The sequence below is a fragment of the Lonchura striata genome, chromosome 8, assembly GCF_050655825.1.
Source record: "Lonchura striata isolate lonStrDom1 chromosome 8, ASM5065582v1, whole genome shotgun sequence".
In the NCBI taxonomy this organism is placed as follows: Eukaryota; Metazoa; Chordata; class Aves; order Passeriformes; family Estrildidae; genus Lonchura; species Lonchura striata.
The window spans coordinates 29919183-29939795 of NC_140710.1; positions in this window are offsets into that span (position 1 = coordinate 29919183).

A 20613-nucleotide genomic window follows, 5' to 3' on the forward strand; every position below is an offset into this window, starting at 1 on the left:
AAAAAAACCTCTCCAACACAGTGACCACAGCTCCTTGTCTCAGAAAGCTGATGGTGGAGGACTTCTCATGGATGCAGATAAAACACCTGGATCATGGAGAGCTCTGGGCTCTGCAGTGCTGTGCAGGAAATCCAGACACCAGATGTGACTGTCCCCTTGAGAAGGACAGTCTGGGGAAGGTCTGTGTCCTGCCAAAACCCAGCAAGGGGCTGGAGGTGGAAAACACCTCTTGGATCATCCAGCCCTTCCCATCCAGCTGGGTGTCCCCCACTTCCATCCAGGCCTGCTGCCAAGCTGTTCCCACTTCCAAACAACCTCCCTGCATCCCACCTCAGGATGCTTCGTGCCTGCTGGCCTCAGTTTCCCAGCTGCCTTGGCATCAGCCCATGGGCGTGAGAGCTCTCAGCAGGCATGGGGACATGTTGGAGATGCCATCACAGCAAGCCAGAAGGATTTGGTGACAGCAGAGTCCCAGGGAGGTCACTGAGACCTTCGGGGGGTGACATTGCGTGGGGGCACGTAGGGAGGCAAGGACGTGGCTGCAAACCCAGAGCTGGGACAGCCATAGGTACAGAGCCCGAGAGGGGATGTCAGAAGGAGATGTCATGGAAAATATTTACCCCGTGAGGTCAGTGCACCCTCGGCTGCTCTCTGCAGGGGACTTTGAACACAGGAGGGCAGACATTTCCCTTCTGCAGGACAGAGGCTGGGGACAGCAGGCACTTCAGATGAAAAGCACGAGTGGAAAGTTTTGTGCATAAGGTAAAGCAACTGAGCCATCAGCTGCCGGCCACTGGGTGCTTGCTTTTAGGGGAAACTTTGTGTTTTAGAAGAAAAAAAGGGTGGATCTCTGAGAAAAATAAAAACAAACCAAAAAACAGAGGAGATGTGGCAGAGCAGACCCATGAGCTGGCAGTAGGACATGGGGAAGATCAGGCACACTCTGGGTTGTGCATAGAAGGGAAAAATCATCCCAAAATTGTGTGATGGCTCAGAAAAAAAACCCAAAAAAATACCAGTCCTCATGTCTGGCTGTTTGCAGCACTAAAAATAGTTCTTGGCATCCTCTGCTCCTGGGGCTCGTCACAACCTTCCATGTTCAAGGCAAGGTTGGGGTGTTGGTCCTGCTCAATCCCATCAGTGTGTGCACCCCTGGAGGAAAGCAGTGTGGGATTGGGATTGGGATTGGTCACTGCTGGCTGCTCGGGCCACCTGAACCAGGTGAGGTCAAAGAATTTGGGTGGCTCAAGCAGAGAAAGTCATCTCCTAGAAGACCATCAGAAAAGGCAGATATTTCACACCTCGTGAGGCAGAGCTCTCAGAAGATGACTCCCAGCACATTTTGCTGGCCTAATTTCCAGGTGAAATCCATCTCCTGCCATTCCAGAGGAGAGGTTACCATGCTGATACATGGATCCCTGAGTTTTCCCTCCATCCTGGCAAGGGGCTGGCTCTGCTTGGATCGGCACAGAGAGAGGTGATGCTGATCTGGCCCTGTCCCCACCCACCAGGGACCCCTGCAGTGCCATTCCCACAGGGATTCCTGCCTGTGCCACAAAAGATCTGTGCCAGTTTTGGGTGAGCAAAACTCTTAGCAATGTTGATATCTCTGTGAAACCTACAGGACTGGGAAAACTCACTCTTTGTCCCTCATGGTTCTACTGAACCTTGGTTAAATCCCTTCCTTCTGTTGTGTCACACATCTCCAGCGTTTCAAATCATGACAGGGGAAAATCCTCCTGATGGCAAAGGTTTATACCACCATTACAAGAGACAGAAGGGGCTGAGGGCCTCGAAGCAGGGATCTGATACTCACTGCCCTTCCAGGAAGCATCTCTGGCCACCATTGCTGGCTGGGTCAGCATCCCAGGGGAGAATTTCTCTCTCTTTATTACAGGCTTCGATGATAAATTGATGATTTTTCAAGGGGACGGTGACTCAATCACCACTCACAAGTGAAAGGGACAGGAGGGCTTCCAGTGCTGCCAGAGTGACTCAAGAGGTGGGACTCCAGCCTTCCTGACTCACTCCCTGTGAGTCCAAGCCCTGCTGAGCTGCTTCCCTTGCATCAGTCACTCTGGAGATGATAAAGATATGCTTTCAAGATGTGCTGTGCTGTTTTAAGCCCCCACACATTCTCTTTTTCAAGTTTTTTTCCCCCTTTTTTCAGCTTTGGACTCACCATTTGCCAACTCATCCCTGCACTGAGCAAGCAGGGGCAGGGGTGGCCTTGTCCCCACCCTTCTCCAGTTTGTCCCAGTCTCATCTCAGCATCCCAGTGTGAGAACCCTGGGTTTGGTCAAGGGTCTCGTGTGGTGGAAAAGTCTCTCCTCCAACCGAGCCTCCAAAGAAAAACTCTGCAGCCTCTTGTTGTTCGGTCTCAAGGCAGTTTATTGAGAGTTATCTAAAAGATTTTCTTCTGGGGCTGCTGTGGTTTGCTCACAGCTCAGGCAGAGGCACACACACACCCTGACATCCTCTCTGACCCCGACTGCTTCTTCTCTCCCCCTGCCCAGGGCTGCTGCTGTCTTTTATATGGTACGTTACGTATTACATGTTTATAGTTTTCCCCCAATACCTACTATCTATGTTACAAGGTGCTTTTCTACTCTAAACCAATCTGTGAGTGCCAACATCACCGAGAACATGGAGGCAAGGAAGAGGAAGGAGGAAGAACAGGATCAGCCCACTTTCCTCCACCTTAGAACTTCTGACCCCCATGTACAAAGTAAAAACCCCCCTGTACAGGTGCTAAAACCCCCCTTGTACAATACTAAAAAAATTTCCCCTCTACTTTGTAACTACTTTTACTTTCCTATCTAACCCTTTGTGACTGCTTGTTCCACCTTCAAAGTTGGTAACTCATTCCATGGCTCAAACCCGAAATCACAGCTGTTTGCAGCTGGCTGCCAGGGTCTAAAATGCTTCTGACCAAGGCCTGGAACCTCTAAAAATGTCTGAGAGACGTTTTGAGTTCCAACATCCCAGGATGCTCGGCTCCCTTAGCACAAAGTGCCTGTTGTCCCAACAAAAGCCCCCCTGTGCCACCAGTGGGGTCTCCAGCACCAGACCCTCACTGCCCTGGGACTCTTCCAGGAGTGACAGCAGCATGGGGGCTGTCCCCTGGCCCCAGATCTCCACCCAGAGCCTGGCCCCAGCCCACCCATCCCTCTCTGGGCGCTCTGGTGGCCGGGACACTTGAGCCCCAGCTCAGCTGTTGGCCCCAGTCCATCCCCGAGCAGAGGGATGGGGATGGGGCCTTGCTCCAGGCTCCAGGGTGGAATTTCACTCACTCCAGTGACCTAGGGCCTGTGGCGTGCTCTAAAAATACAAATACAGCAGTGGGCAGCCCACCCCTGTCCCACAGAGGGCTGCTCGGCCAGGCCCTGCCTCCCTGGCTGAGGGAAGCTCAGCTGACAGCTGAAAATTAGGGCAAATTTTAGGAGATTGGATGTAGGGTGAGGAGCAGGGAGGTTCTGTGTGCCCCTCACACTCCCTGCTTTGCTAAGCCAGACTAGCCAAGCTCATCCTATCTCCCCATCCCTCTGGCCACCCCGCTGCCCCTCTCATCCTTCTGCAGCCAGGGACACAGCAGGGACACAGCCCCACCAAGAGCGTCCCCCGCCATGGTGTCCTTGTCCTCAGAAACTTCAGACAAGCCCCAGAGTGGCAGCAGGAGCTTTTCTTTCCCCTCCTCACCTGCTTGACTTCACGCTCCATAGCAACAAATTCCACCCCCATTCCTTCCTGCCCAGGTCTCCCTCTCCTCCCTCTGGGGATCGTCCATGCTCAGAACCCACATGGATGTCATCAACAGAAACCAAAATGAAAATTAAGAGGAAATGATGAGGAGCAAGAGGTGCTTGAGGGGGAGAAGGTGGGGACTGAGGGTTCCTGGAGGATGCAGGAACCTTCTGGGAGGAAGGGCATCCTCTGGTTTAATTAATGTGACATTTTGTGACTGCAAAACTCCCTTCCCACCCTGCTCCTGTCACACCTGGGGGCCCTGCCTGCATCCCCTTGTGTGCTCTGAGGACAGGGAGCCAAAGGGGACAGCAGGCAGCTGAGGTCACGGTTCTCCTTGAAATGTGGATGAAAAATTAAAATTCTACTATTTTTATACAGATTTGTACTGATGGTATGTTTTATTACAGCGCTGGATGCACGCTGGGATTTCTTATGCAGGGATTTTTCTTTAAAGGGCACGTGCACCCCTGAGAACTCTCATCCTTTTTTATTACTTTTAACTAATTTTCATATGTATAGAGTTTCACAATAGGTTTTTGCATATTTATTATGTTGATTTTGCATTACACTTATAGCTAGTTATACTTGTACTTAGTTTTTATTAGAAAGTATAGAAAGAACTCTTGGGTTGCTTTGCCTTGTCTGTTTTAAGGTTTGAGGAGTCTTTCTTCTTTTTTTAGTGCGGAAATTTGTATTCTTTTCTTTTTAGCTGGGGTAACTTTGTTAGTGTTGCTGTTACTAGACTAAACAGTATGTTTTCCTTATGTTAGCAAGCTCAAAGCGGTACATTTTACTTAAATCCAAATGGATTTCTACCTTGTTAAATTTTCACTCTGTCTCACCCTGCAGCCAGCAGCCAAGAGGAGCCTGGGGGGAGGGCAGCGAGGCAGGGGAGGTGGATTTTGGTGGGCAGGCAGACTGGGTTTTTTTTTTTCCCAGCAGAGAGCAGCCACCCCCTTCCTTGCCCCACTCCTCCTCCTCCTCTTCTTCCCTTGCTAATCTGTTTTTTTTAATTCTCCTTCCCCTCCTCTTGGCTCTGATTCTGCCCATCTCTAATGGAAGGGGATGGGTATAAGTGCTGGGTTTCCTCCAGCCCTGTGCTGTGAGGCTGCTCAGGTGACACCAGAGCCCCAGGCAGCCACTCCAGGGTGGGATATCCAGGAAAGGGATAAAGTCCTGCAGCCCAGGCTCTCCAAATGGGTTTTGGAACCCTTACCCCTGCAGGGGTGTGAGTCTGACCATCACTTGCAAAGCCAGGCATTAGGATAACAAGCCCTTTGCTTGCTCATCCTCCCTTTTCCCAAGCCCCTCCACGCCTCTGATCCCAGCAGGGCAGGCCAGAGGGAAGGGGATCCCTGCAGATGCTGCTCCAAAGCTCTCCTCCATCCTTGTGCTCTGTTTGCAGATGTTCTGAACTGGGATCCCATAACTGGCATCAAGCAATGAACCACTCCACAGCCAGGCCCTGCCCAGCCCTGTCTTTACAGCTTGGTAGAAATCATTTGTTGTCCCTCTCTTTTGGGAGCAGCATCACCCACAGCTGGGCTTTATCTGCTGCCCCACCTGAATTACCCCCATGACCTCCAGCATCGTGTCCAGCACCTCCTTGGGACTCCTGAGCGATTTTCTCTCTGATTTACTTTAAATACACCCCAAGACAGATTGTTTACACCTTTTTAGAGGGTCTTGTGTGTCCAAATCTTTCTATTTTTATTCCAGATTTCTTTCTGAGATAGACTGGAAGCTATCCTGAGCTGCCATTAGGGCAAAGGTCTCCCTGGGATAATTTTACACATTCAGGAAGACAAATTATAAGATCTAATCTTGCAAAAACCCCTGTAGTGTTTTATTGAGACAATTGCATGATTCCTTCAAGCTTCAAGCTGCAAGTTCACTCAAACCTCCTGGTTTTTTTTTTCTGGTGTACATTTTCCCCTTATAAATAAAGAGCCAAACAAAGCACCTTTGCTACCCAGTGGAAAATTCAATCTGGGCAAAGGTAAAAAAAAAAAAAAAAAAGCTTTTTAAAGAAATGGTTGGTTTTGCAAAGGGTCAGGACAGCGTCCACACCACGGGGTGGGCTCTGGAATATGGCTCTGGAATATGGGTGGCCAGTAGTGCTGCATGAAAATGAGAGGAGAAAGGGAGAAGGACGTGAGAAGGGCTGCAGGGAAATGCCAGGAGCACCCCCAGATCTCAGGTGACCCCTCCCAATGCTCAGCACTGCTGCCATGTGGGGATGGCTCAGCCTTGACGCCGTGCAGGGTCCCACACATGAGAAAACCCTGTCCCAGCCTTCCCAGCACAGGGACAGCCTGGGAGGGCCCCAGGCTGATGTCATGGCTGTGAGTAATCCCAGCCCTGCCTTTGGGATGAGGATCCCTCCCTGTGACCTCCTCAGACATCCCCAGCTCCTCCACAGGCTCTGTCTCTCTGTCACATTTATGTGTTGTCCTCCTCCTCCTCCCCCACCTCCCTCCCACCTTCCTTTAATTGCAAATATCGTGGAAGCCCTGGCAAAATCCCAATTAGCAGCCAGGCCCCTGTCAGCACCTGCTATCTCCTGCATGTGCTGTGTCCTCAGGAGCTGCTTCAAAACAAAGGCAGAAGGACATTGGCCATGGCAGGAGGAATTTTCCACTGGGTGGGTGCAGCCAGCCCGGGTCACAGGATGCAGTGCCCTGGCTTGCATCACCCACCAGCACCCTGAGAGGCATCTATGCCCACAGGCAGCCCCCTCCTGTGCTGCCCAAATCCTAGGGATTGCCCAAAAGAGGCTCAAACTGAAACATTCCCACCTCATTCCGAGGGGGACAGGCTTCAGTCTCCAGATTCACCCCACAGCAGCTCACTTGAGGCTCAGGCAGAAGGCTGTGTGGATGGGGTGGCTCCATCCTGTCCCTGGGCAGGGGACGTGTCTCTGTCCCATCAAGCTGCCTGCAGGGATTGTGACAGAGCCCAGACCTGCTGGGGATGCTCAGGAGGAAACGATGAGGAGCAAGAGGTGCTTGAGGGAGAGAAGATGGGGGCTGAGGGTTCCTTGAGGATGCAGACACGTCTGACAGGGAGGGCATCCTCACCTTTCCTGGTGGGGCATTTCCTCCCAGCAGCACACAGCATTCTCAAGCTGTTCCAAACCAGCTGAACAGATGGCAGGACACCCAAACGCCTTCCCCTCAGCCACAGGCAGTGAGATCCAGAGGGTCTCCAGGGCAAAAATCCACTGTCCACTCCTCTCTTGGTGGCAAGCAGCTGTCTCCAGCTCCCTGCCACTCCACATCTGGAAGGGAAGTGTGGGAATCCAGGGCTTCCCTCTGGCTGCCCTGGCAGGTCTGGGACCCTGGCAGGGGTCAGGAACTCCCCTGGACAGAGCCCCCAGAGACATTGGCTGTGATCTCTGTCCATGGAAAAGAGTTTTCAATCTTACAGGATGAATTACCAACTCTGAGTGTTTGATATGAGTAATAATTAAGTGAGGCACGGGTGCAAAAGTAAAATTTTAGGATTCTAGATGAGGGGTCCAAAGGGGACAAGATGGAGGAAATTGGGTGTGCCTTGTCCTTTTTCTCCTTCTTATGCCCTCCATGTCTCACTGTGGTGTTGGCATTTTTCTGTTGGTTCAGGCTGGGGACACACTGTCCAACGTAGGTGACAGATATTGGCACGTTATTGTAAATCCAGCCCAGGGAGTTTCTGGTATTTAATGTTTGTCACATCCCACTGAGGGCAGAGCCCCACACGCTGCCCTGCAGGACAGAGCTGGGCAGGGCAGCAGAACATGTGAGAGATCAACAGAATAAACAACCTTGGAACCAGCACAGACCACTTATGGCTTCTGCTTTGGCAGTGGGGCAGAAAGACAGAGACTTTCTACAATCTCAGAATCATCAATAGCTCAGATTCTGACAGGGAAGCACCAGGAAGGGCCACACTGGGCACTTCCCTCTGCACATCTGGGAATTGACAGCACTGCTTCATTGTGCTGGGGCAGGGAGGGTTTTGCTGCTGTTATTATTCCAAGCTGGCCCAGAGTCCAAGGGAAACAAAAGCTTCTTCCTTGCCAAAGGGAGCTCTGGCTGGAGGCAGCCACAGGAGACGAGGGCTGGGCTATTCCCTGGGCTCCTAACGCTGCATTTTGGTGTTTAAATTTAGCCCTAGACTGAAGCTGTGCAGGCACGAGCCCTTCTGGAGAGCCAGCAGCCTGGCCAGCATCAACAGAAACTCTGTGTGTGCCCTTCCTCTGCTGCGAGCTCAGCCCCCAAGCCTGCAGCCCCCAGATGTGCTCCATGGGGCAGATTCCTGACAGAAACACCCCAGAGAGCTCTGGAGAGCAGCATGGCTGGGCAAGGGTGCAAAAACAGCTCTTCTGGCCATCCAAACTGCAGCAAGACAAAGGAAGATGCCTGCAAGTTTTTCTCTCCTCGTTAAGCAGATGACAAAGAGAACTTCCCAGCAGTGAGAGGTCGGATGTGAAGAGCTCTGGCCATGCCCCGTGTCACCTACCTCTGTCCTGGGGCACAGAAAGCCCCTGTGTGGTGGAATCTGAGGTATTGATGATTCTGAGATTGTAGAAAGTCTCTGTCTTTCTGCCCCGCTGCCAAAGAAGAAGCCATAATTGGTCTGTGCTGGTTTCCAGGTTGTTTATTCTGTTTATCTCTAACATGTTCTGCTGCCCTGCCCAGCTCTGTCCTGCAGGGCAGCGTGTGGGGCTCTGCCCTCAGTGGGATGTGACAAACATTAAATACCAGAAACTCCCTGGGCTGGATTTACAATAACGTGCCAATATCTGTCACCTACGTTGGACAGTGTGTCCCCAGCCTGAACCAACAGAAAAATGCCAACACCACAGTGAAACATGGAGGGCATGAAGGAGAAAAAGGACAAGGCACACCCAGTTTCCTCCATCTTGTCCCCTTTGGACCCCTCATCTAGAATCCTAAAATTTTACTTTTGCACCCGTGCCACACTTAATTATTACTCATATCAAACAGTCAGAGCTTGTAATTCATCCTGTAAGGTTGAAAACTCTTTTCCATGGACAGAGATCACAGCCAGTGTCTCTGGGGGCTCTGTCCAGGGGGGTTCCTGACCCCTGCCAGGGTCCCAGACCTGCCAGGGCAGCCAGAGGGAAGCTCTGGGTTCCCACACCTGTGACTTGTGGCCTCTGGTACTTTGGGATGCCAGTGCTGGCCTGGGAAGGGAGCCAAGCCCTCTCTTCCATTTCATCACCAGGATCCATCATCCCCACCCCACTGCAGAGCACAGCAAACAGCCCCAGGGAAAAATGCTGAGCTCACAGCAGGTCCCCCTCTACATTTAGACCCCCAGATGGGAGAGGCACTGGGTTTTTACCTCCCAAATCCATAATTGGAAGGTTCCAGATGGAAGTTCTTGATATGATGCTCCATCACACCACCTGGGAAGCTGGGAATGGTCCAGAACCTTCCAAAAGCTATTGCCCCCCTGCAGCTGAGCTCTGTGGCCTCTGCCTGAACTGGCCACTGGATCAGAATGGGCAAATGAGGAATCAGGAGAAATGCTGCTTATTTGCTGGAGCTCTGCAAACAATTCATGTGGCCTTGTCCTCTGGATGAACCTGGTTTGATAAGGATCCTATTCATATTCCAGTGATTCCTGGAGAACAGAAAGTGAAGTGCAAGTGAGCCATCCTGCTCTTGTCTGCCAGGGAAATGCATCTGCTGGCTCAGAGCCCTGGGAAAAGAGAGGTGCTCCAAGCTTCTGAGGGTTTTCTGCACAAATCCTGTGTTGTAAAATATATATATGTATGTATATAAATATTTAAATATACTATATTAAAAAAAAAAAATATATATATATATATATATATATATATATATATTTCCACCCTGTAAATCAGGCAGGAGAAGGGTGGTGGGGAATCACTGGCTGAAGAGACAATCTGACATTCAAAGGGCACTAAAGGATGGGAATATCACACTAGATCTTTAGGATGAATGGCAAAAGAAAAAGAAAAAACAAATTATTATTTTACACACAGAATAGTAGAATAATGAAAACAGCTGAACACCCAATTTCACAGCTTATTACAATCCTGGGGAAGGTGATCCTCTCTCTGCACACAGCCCCCTGGGGATGAACAGTGTCTCACTGCTCTTGGGAGGGCTCAAATGCTACAGGGATGCACAGAAAGCTTTAGGCACAGTGGGAAACACAAAGGTACCTTTGGCTGGGGTGTTCCACCCTTCTTTTTTTCTAAATACTAATTAAGATTGGAAGAAAAATACATAACACTCATGGAAATACATGCTCCTCTCCAGGAAAAAGAACTGCAAGGCCACACAGCCATGCAGAGGCTGGGAAGAGCAGAAATGCTGACAGCTTTGTGCTGGAAATCTTCTCCCCACAACAACCTGTGTGTAAGGAGAATTAAGTGTAAGGAGAATTATGTGGATTCATGAGTGGCTTTAGTGAAGCTCACTGAGGAAGAGGAGTGGGAGGAAGACACTGTCTGCTGCACAAGAGAAGCATGACACACACATAATCCAGCTTAGCTGCCCTGCTGCAGTTTGGAGTGATCCTTAGGATCTGGGGAATTCAGATCAGCTGGATTTGCATCAGCTCACTGCCTCCTACAATCCCACCTTCTCCTTTGCAAACACTTTTCCTCTTAGCCACTTTCATTCCCTCCTCTCCCTGACCACTCAGTGCTGCCAGGAGCACTCACACCTGCAGATTGAAAAGGAATTCTGCTCCAAAAGAGCAGCTCTGGAAGAGCTGGGGGGGGTTGGAGCTCCATGACCTGCAGAAACCGAGCCCACGGCTGTGTCAGCTCTGCAGTGCTACTGAGGGATATTTGGGAATGCTGTCACCAAATGTGGATGCTCAGGTGGGAGCCCCATTGGGATTTTTTTCCCTGGGGAGACTGCACCAAGCCTGCCAGAGGTCAAGAAGCATTTGGACAACACTCAGGCACAGGGTGGGATTTTTGGGCTGTCCTGTGCAGGGACAGGAGCTGCACTCCATGATCCTCCTCAGGATATTCTGTGATCCTGGATTTCCCCAGGATGGGCTGTGCTCGGAGAGGAACTTGATGGTTTAACCCCTCTGATAAACCCGAAAGGAGAATCAGCAAGCTGTAAGCAGAAACAAGAACAATTTGCAGTTTTTGTTGCCCCAAATCACGTCTTTGCTTTTGTTTTGCAGGAACCCCTGGTATTTTTTGCAGACTTATTTGATAGAAAAAGGAAAGCGCTGCTGGACTCAAGGAAAGTGCCAGCCCCTCTCACTTATCTGTGTTTATACAAATACACACAACACCTCGCTGGGTTTGTACCACCCTGCTGATTTCCAGGCAGGTCTTCATGAGAACAGCTCTCCTCTGGTTCCACAAGCGCCTGAGAACTTTCTAAATAACTTACAGAAACCAGGGAAAATGCAATTGAAATGAGCAAAGGCAATCATCTGGCGTGGGGGGAAAAAAAAAAATAAAATCACATGCACACTGAGCCACATGCCTGGGGCTCTTCCCGTGGGGAAGGGGAGGCAGAAAGCCAACACTGGCCTGGACACTGAGTGTGTTCCATCCGTGGGGATGCTGCTTGGGAGGCTGGGAGGGCAGCCCAGCACTGCCTGCTGCCTCCAATCACACCACTGGCAGCTCTCGTTGCCATGGCCCTCAGGTCTGAAACTTTGGAAATTAGGTAAAAGGTCTAAACACCAAACTTTTTTTTTTTTTCTTTTTTTTTTTTTTTTTTTTTTGCTCCTCCCCCTCTGCAGTGGTGCCCCTTGCCTAGCACAATCCCTCTTCCTGCTGAGCCCAAGGAGGAAAGCAGCTGGGATGAAGAATTAACTCTCGAGGTCCCAGGGGTTTTCCAGTTAGGAGCAGCCATGGGAGACAGGAATGATGTCCCAGGGGAGGGGGAATGTGCCAGCAGATCGTGGTTCCCACCTGTCCTGGGGTGCTGAAACACCAAAGGGATTCATCCCATTCCTGGAGGGATTCATCCTCTCCTCCCCCAGCAAGAGCATGGATTTCAAGTGGGTTTCATGCTGGCGTAAAAAGCATGGCAGATCCCAAAGGATGGGATTTTTTCCATTCCCTGGGTAGAATTTGACATTTTTAAGGGTGCTAGACCTGGAGAAATCCATCTCCTCCCATTCCGGAGGATTTTTTCCATTCCCTGGGTAGAATTTGACATTTGTAAGGGTGCTAGACCCCAGAGGAATCCATCTCCTGCCATTCCAGAGGATTTTTTCCATTCCCTGGGTAGAATTTGACATTTGTAAGGGTGCTAGACCCCAGAGGAATCCATCTCCCGCCATTCCAGAGGATTTTTTCCATTCCCTGGGTAGAATTTGACATTTTTAAGGGTGCTAGACCCAGAGAAATCCATCTCCTGCCATTCCAGAGGAGAGGTTACCATGCTGATACATGGATCCCTGAGTTTTCCCTCCATCCTGGCAAGGGGCTGGCTCTGCTTGGATCAGCACAGAGAGAGGTGATGCTGATCTGGCCCTGTCCCCACCCACCAGGGACCCCTGCAGTGCCATTCCCACAGGGATTCCTGCCTGTGCCACAAAAGATCTGTGCCAGTTTTGGGTGAGCAAAACTCTTAGCAATGTTGATATCTCTGTGAAACCTACAGGACTGGGAAAACTCACTCTTTGTCCCTCATGGTTCTACTGAACCTTGGTTAAATCCCTTCCTTCTGTTGTGTCACACATCTCCAGCGTTTCAAATCATGACAGGGGAAAATCCTCCTGATGGCAAAGGTTTATACCACCATTACAAGAGACAGAAGGGGCTGAGGGCCTTATTTCAGTGTTTGTATAAAGCTGCACTTTTGCTTCCCTACAGCTGCACACAGTTTTGATGTTTCCACAGTCTTAGATCCTTCCAGCCCTGCTCGGTCCTTGCTTTTGAGTGGCAGCACTCATAAATTCCATTTTGAATTTGTGGCCATTCCCTCACCCTCCTGCCCACCGGGGCCGCTCCAGACGTGCCTCGAGGGCTACAGGAGCACCTCCAGCTCAGCCAGGTGGGCTGGGAGTGGTTTCAGGAGTTACCCCATTTATGTTGCTGCAAGGGGAGAGGTTGTTTTTGCAGGGGAGAGAGCAAGTGCCCCAAATTCCAGCTCTGGGAAGCTCTTGGCTGCTCAGCCAGCCATCCCCAGGCTTCGGGAGCGAGCCAGGCACCTCACTGGCTTGGGGCCAGCTCTTCAGGGCAGGGGAAGGGCCACAAAGGTGGCTTTGTTCCTCCTGCCTGCTCTCTGCTTCACCCCAGCCCTGCTGGGACACCTCCGAGGTGGAGTCGTCTTTCCATAAAAAAATCTTCAGCAGCATTTCCCAGATGCTGCATTGGGATCAGGCTCGTCCTCCTCCTGGAAAATTCCAGCCCAGGAGTGGTCCAGGCAGGGTTCTGACCAGGTGTTGGCATTAATCCCTCTCAGATACCCATCCCCATCTCTGCCTGTCTCCCTGGGACTCACCTCCCACCCGGTACTGTCAGGGTGAGGAGCTGTGAAAAGCACCTCACACATCTTCTCTTTCGGAATCACAGAATCTTTCAGCTCTGTTTACCCAAGAAAGGTGGATAAACTACAGGTGTCAAGTCCTTAAATCTGTAGGGAAAGGAATTATTCTCTAGCAGAACAGCTGGGGAAACCCCAAAGAGATGCTACCCCAAACCTACCTCATGTTTGAGATGGGGCGAGAGGTCTCCAAGCCAGGGCCTGGCCAGGAGCTCTCATTGCTGGTTTGAAGCTGGCCACCTGTCTGCTCACACATTTCTTGTTTTCTTTCCCTTGTGCCAGCAGCTGAACTGTTTGTTTCCCAGTGATCCCAGTGTCCAACAATGTTCTGCCTCTCCTGACAAACAGTGCCTTGCCCATCACCCAAAACCAGCCCAGCAGGCACTGGGCAGCACTGCTACAATCCCTCTTCATGAACAAATGAATCTCCATTTGGCACAGGAGCTACATTTAGGGACAGCAAAATATAACCACTTTTAGAATATCATCCTGTTCTTTATTCATGCTCTCAACTCCCTGCTTAGAAAAGCCCATCTGGAAACAACGAAAAAAAAAGCCCTTGGATATTAAGCACTGCAGCTCCTATCAAACATCAGCTGGGGCCACAGAAAAGGAAAGTAGGGGCCATATTGAGGAGGAATTTGCTGCCTCAGTCTGGTCTGGCTGCTCCCAGCACTGTTGGGTGGTTTGGGCACAGCGAGCTGGGCTGGGGTGGAATGGAAGCTCAAGGCTGTCCCACCAGAACGGGCTCCCAGGGCAGCCCAGCTCCTGCCCATCCCCATCCCTGTCCCAGGAGAGCAGCAGGAGCCAAACCAGGATCCACCAGGCTCATCCACCATGTGGCTGTTGGATCCAGGCTTCTCTGGAACTCAGGGATAGCAATAATTGCATTTTCCCTGCAAACTCTTTTGGATCCCGATGCATTTGGGATGCTAAAAACATGCATCCTGTGCCTCACTCCTGCTTCCAAATACAGAGCTGCTGTGCAGCACAGTGTTCTGCCTCACCACCTGCAACAGAGCACCAGACCAAACAAAAATGTCAAAAAACAACCCCCAAAAAATCCAGACCTGAGGGGCCCAACCTTGCTGAGGCAACAGTGAGACTGATTTTTGGGTGTGCAAAATAATGTTCCTCCCAATCTGTACCAGGGTAAAGAGTTGGGAAGGAAAAAATTAGAATTGGGAGAGCAAAAATTAATGAGGTGTCTTCCCCTCCTCCCATTCTGTCTCGGGTTTAATGGTTGGAAAGGGCTCAGCAGATGCCCACAGCTGGCAATGCAGATCCATGCCAGGGAGCCATGAGCCCAGCACACCCAAATAAACCCAGGGATGGGGCAGAAACATGCTAGACAATAAACCCTGGGTGAGAGCAACCAAGTCAGGCAGCAGAAACCATCCAGGGATGTAATTTAGTCCATGCTCCCACTGCTCCTGTGTTGAGGGGCACATCCACGTGTCTCTGGAGGAGCCACCTGGATCCCTGCAGATTTGCCAAGCTGGAAACAGCCAGCACAGGTACAGGGAACAGCATGGCCGGGACACAGGAATTTTTTTTATTCCGAGAAGGGTGCAGGGAGGTGCAAGGCAAAGGGAAATCGCTGATAAGTAGAGGGAGGATGGAGCTCTGACACCAAAGGTCCCCTCAGGACTAAGAAACAGATCTCTAGAAGGGGAGAGAAAACAAAACAAAAGAAACCTCTCCCCTCTAAACAAAACAAACCCCCAAAAACCAACCAAACAAACAAAACCCAACAAAAAACCAAAACAAACAAACAAAAACCCAAAACCCCCCAGGTTTTTCTTACAGAGAGAAGTCACATGTTTCCTCATGACTGGAATATAATGAATGGCCCAAAGAAATATTCCAAACAAACAACCCAAAACCCTCTCATCTGAGCATATTCTTTGTCTTCCAGCCTTCTCCTGTCCCCAGCATCCTTCTCATCCGTGTCCCACACTGAGCTACCCATTAGTGGGCAAACAGAGCAGAGGGACAGGAGGCTCGAGCTGAGGATCCAGAGGAGATGCAATTCTAATTAACACAACTTTTCTTCCCAAGTCCTTCTGTGCAAAGTTCAGGGCTCTGGCAGGGGGGTCCCCCAGCACAGGAACGAGTCCTGCCCATGCCAGGGAGACGGGCCAGCAGTGCCCACAGGCACATCTGCTCCTGCCTGCTGTGCTTCCCATGGCACTGACGTTGAAAACAAGCTGTTCCCAAGCCCAGAGGAAGGGCTGGCACCTGCCCAGGGGTACCTGGCAGAGGGAGGCACAGCGGATCCCACGGGACGGGCACACGGTGCCGAGAGCACTTCCCAGAACTGCGGGATGTTTTGGCAGGGCTGGGGATCTGCTCTTGCAGCATGCTCAGGCAGAGTGCAGAAATACACACACACAGCTCCTACTGCCCCTGGTTTTTTGGGTGCAGAAGAGGACTGTCCAACAACAAGTGACCCACACGACTAAAATCTCATCCAACAGCAGCCGAGCTCCTCATCCTGATGCTCCCACAGTCCCCTGAGCACACAGGATTATTTCAGCACCCCAAAATCCTCCCAAGCCCCAGTCTGGGAGCCCAGTTCAGGATTGCACCACTTTCCCCCAGCCCTAGATCTGGCCCAGCTCTGCTGAGAACACTTGATCTCCTCCCCGAGCGCTGCCAGCTGGGTGAAATACAGCTGCTGCCTCAATAGCGCTGCTGAAAAAAAAGCCTGACATTATTCACAACAAAAAGACAAGCATTGCTGTGCTTGCTTTAGATTTCATGGGAGTAGTTCCCACTGCTCCATGGGCAGGGGGAGAGAAACAGGGGGGAGATGAGCAGGGGGAGCTGCTGCATCTCAAAGAGCTCTTTGGGCAAAGCTGCCACAAGCTCCCACCCAGAACATCCCGTTCACCTGCAGAAGCCGTGTGGTATCGCTGCCATCCCCCTACCATAGAGATCCTTGCTTTGCCAAGACCATCTTGTCCAGCAGAAGCTCCCATCTTACAAGTTCCATGATTTTCTCCAGCCCAAGATCACCAGCAAGCTGAGGGAGAACTTGCCAGGAGAGTCAGCCACAAGGAGAGGTGGAAAAGATGGAGCCATTTAATCACCTTTCTTACCTTTGTTACCTGTCTGGGTGGAAAATAATCTGAAAATACCCTGTATTTCAGAGCAAGTGCATAGTTTTTGGTCATTCAGCCACCTGAAGCCTTGTCCTCCAACTTTCAGATTAAGTCTAGCTGTTCCCAGGTAGGCTCCCATTTTTCTAAACAGAAATGGCAATGGCATCTGGACAGGATAACCCTGAGCACAGCTATTCCCACCTCAAACCTGGGGGATTGCTCACAATCCCCTAAAAACAAAACCACCTGAAGCTTATTATTTCACTTTTAAGCTTCTTGCTCTGAAGTTCATCAGAAAATTACAAATTAGCATTTAAATCAGCAAGTATGTAGTGACTTTGGAACAATGCCAAAGGATCATTTGAGGGTTGAACTGGTGCCTTGACTGAAACGATCTTTTCCTGTTTGCATCAAATCCAGAGTCCAGACACTCTGACAGAACTTTTTAACACATTAAACAACTTTTCACACCACTTTCAATATAATTGTACTTACGAACCAACCACAGATTAGTTTATAATGTTACAAACAGGATTTGAGCAGAATAGAAAAGGCATCTGTAAATAAACAAGATACTTACAGGTGATAAAAGATTAGAGTGAAAAGGAAGGAAACCATCCTGAAGAGTGCAATGAATGACATGGAGAAGCACTGGGCAGATTGGGGTTTGTGGTTGAAAGAAATGGTCCCAGAATTTTTCCAAATACCTGCTGGCCACCACACTTCCCAGAATCCAGCTCAGTAGGGCAGGAGGCTCCTGTTCCCTTGCTTTCCCAGTGTTTTAGGCACTTTGGCCAGGTTATGGCTCAGGACAGAGGCAGCTGGGCAATTCAGCAGCTGCTCAGCATCTCTGCAAGATGGATGGGTTGGAGCCACAAAGCTCTGTGATGAGAAATAACAGCCTAACCCCGGGTCTGATTAATATTTCTCATTTTAACAACATGTTTGGCACTGGGAGAAGCTGCCAGCAAAAACTGTGGAGTCTGGTGCCTCACCCACCCACAGGACATGAAAACAACAGTGCTGACAGCTTCAAACCTGCCTGGAGGGTGAGGACCTTTCCTTCTGAACCCTCATGCCCAGCCAAATGGGGTCCCAAAGGTCACCAGTCCCAGCTGCAGGGGGTTAGGGCAGTTGGGGAGCCACCAAACACCCTGCCAAGCACCCATTTCTGCCCTGCACCCTGCCAGGATGGTGCCCACAGGACCCCTGGGTGCAGGATCTCTAAATCTTTTGTTACCATATTGCACTGCAGGGCTTATATTTGTAAATTTGAAGAATGGATTACTTAGAATATTAACTATTATTTGCCAAGGAGGAGGTAGCCTTCCTGCTTTGTTGTTTCCTCTCGTAGCATCAATAAAAAGATCTTTGGTGGGACAGGAACCACGTCCTCCAGATGGGACACTGGGAGGGCAGCCAGTGCTGGGACAGGTGAGAAGTTTCTTGCCACCAACGTGGTCTCCCCCAAGCTGTGTTTTCCATGCCAATCTGCCATTGTTTTCTGAGGCTGGGTTTGTGGGAGCTTCCATTCCCATTTTCCTGCCTTACCAGCATTTTTGAGCAAGTGAAAGTGAGGCCATGGAGGGCAGAGAGTTCAGCAGGGAAGGGCAAGGAGAGGCCGGGGCCACCCATCTTCCAAAGGGTTTGCTGGGAGGAGACCTGGGCACAGCCTGTTGACAAAGGAGCTCCCGAACAAACAAGCTGGCTCCACCTGGGGCAAGGGATTAGAAAACTCGGCACAGCCCTCGGATTCCTCCCAGCCTGGGGCTGGAGGCAGGGATTAAACCCTGCGCTGAGGAATGTGGCTCCTTCCCGCTGCCGAGGCCAAGTTGGCACCGCGTCCCCACTCAAGACTCGGCTTACATAATGCAGCTTATGAAAGCAAACTAGCACGGCCGTGCCAGCCTGTGGGCAGGCCAGGATGGGAGGAAGGAAAGGGAAAGAAAGACGTTTTTTGGCTGAGGTGAAGCCTTGCTGCCCCCCCGCCCCCCGCAGCGCTACCCCAACCCCAAGGGGAAGGAGAGGAAGGCGGCAGTGAGGGAGAAGGGCCAGTCCTCCTCCAAGCCTGTGAAGAGGTCCTGGTGCTCAGTCTGGAGCCACAGGATGTGGATTTTCCTCCCCAGTTTGCCTCTCTGACCCTGGGTTTCTCCTCAGTCAGGCAAGTTCACTTTGAGGTCAACCACTGCAGGTTTTTGGGGGGGATAACATGCAAGAAGCACCCCAGCCCCAAATTCCATTCCTTCTGAACACAGACACCTCCAGAGGCAGCTCGGAGATGCTCTGACCCACATCATCTCCCACTGGGAATGGAGCCCCTGGACATGATGCCTCAGTGGGGAGAGCAGTAGGGTTGTGGCTGCCCAGAACCCTCTCCACATGTTCCCACCAGAGATCAGTGCACAAAAAGGAGGAACAGTCCCCAAACACCCAGCACTGGCTCAGGGTGGAGTCATGAGGATCAGGCTGAGATCACCACTCATGAACCAGGCAGTTCACAAGTGACATCTTCAGTCATCCCTCAGTGACTGACATCCCCCAGTTCAACCTGCGTGGCCTCAGGAAGAACTGATCCTGCTGATGGGCTGGCCCCTTTGTCAGCAAGCAAAGAGTCAGGGTTCAATTTATATCCACACCAGACGTGCTGAAAGTGCAAATGGGTCATCAGTCCCAGCTGGAGAGCCTGGAGAACCACTCTGGGGGTGGAGGACCCACTCAGGAGCCAGCCCAGGTCTGCCTCTGCATCCAGCTGGCTGGGGAAGCCAGGCAGGCCTAAGGAGATCTTCCCTCTCAAGAGCTCCCACTTGTTCCCTGAGGAGCTGTCCTCAGTTAATCAGTGACTGAACAAGGGGGATGAGATCCTGCCTCAGCTGGAGCTGCATTGTGGATGTGTGTGATGGCAGGAGTCCCCTCCCAGCTCTGCCAGCTTCCTCAAAGGGCTCACACAAGAAATGACCACATCTGACCTTTCTCCAGCACCCTCCTAGAGCATGCCCTGGCCTCCTTCGAGGGCACAGAGAAGCTCCAGCCACTTCTCCCAAGGTGGAAACCTCATCACTTTTATCAGCTGATGAACTGCAAGTACAGATCTCAGCCAGGCCCCACAGCAGAGGAGCTGCTGGAGCTCCAAAAGGCATTTCAAGAGAACAAAGCTGCTCTGATAACAGCAGCTTCAAGCCCAAACAGAGGCTCTTGCAGAGCAAATCACCCCCTGAGCAGTCTGTGCCTGGGGCTATCCCTTCCCATCCTCTGTGGGCAGAAGGAGCTGCAGGACACAGCACCCCAGGACGAGGGGAAAACACAGAGTGGAGAAATAAAAGCACTTTCACCCAGCAACTTCACCCTCTGTGCCTCTCTTCTCCCCCAGGTAAGGGCATCCAAAAGACAGCTCAACAAATCCTGACCCAGCTAAAGCTGGCTGATTCTTCCTCCTCCTCCTCCAGATGTGCTCAGCCAGAGGCTGTGCCAGCCTGTGAAGGCTGACCTACCAACAAAAGGCAATCAAGGAAGATCAAATAGCACTGGAGAACTCCCACAAAATAGTAAGGGAAGTGGGATGGGGATACTGGAACAGCATCAGGGCTCTCTGGGAGTGGGAAAGGGCAGGAGAAATCCAAACAACCACGCCTGATGCACCAGGCTCTGCAGAAAGGGAAAATCCCTCGTGCCCAGGCAATAACTGAGCTGGCACAGCCTGGCACAAAAAGATGCTTCGAGTGTGATCTTGATTAGCTCTTGTGCTCCAGGCTGTGTTTGAAGGGAGCTGTGGCTAATCTTCTTTTGATTGCCTTAAAATCCAGCTGTGGGGAAAAGCCTGGCATGTGAGCAGATGTATTAATGGGTTAGGGGCAGCCTTGTCTCCTAAGCTGGTGTTTGATTAAAAGGGAGCACAACCAACAGGCACTTCAAAAAGCTGCTGCTATTTTTGGCTGCTTCATTTGGAGCAGTTCCTGATGCTTGGATGTGCCCAGCAAACCCTTTGGGACTGATCCTTGCTATATCATTATTCACATTTTAAGGATGTGTGAGTACGGAGAAAAGAGATTCGCTTCCTCCTGAGAGGCTCAGATCAAAAGTCAAAATGTTTTCTATGAATGCATAAGACATAAATTCAGCTTCTGAGGGTTTCAATCTCAATTTGTAAGAGCCCCATGGCCTTAAGAGGAGGCCTCCTTACCCTACAGAGCTGGGAAATGGTGTTTGGGTAACTACAAAGCATATTCAGCAAGCAGGCTTTAGGCAAAAAA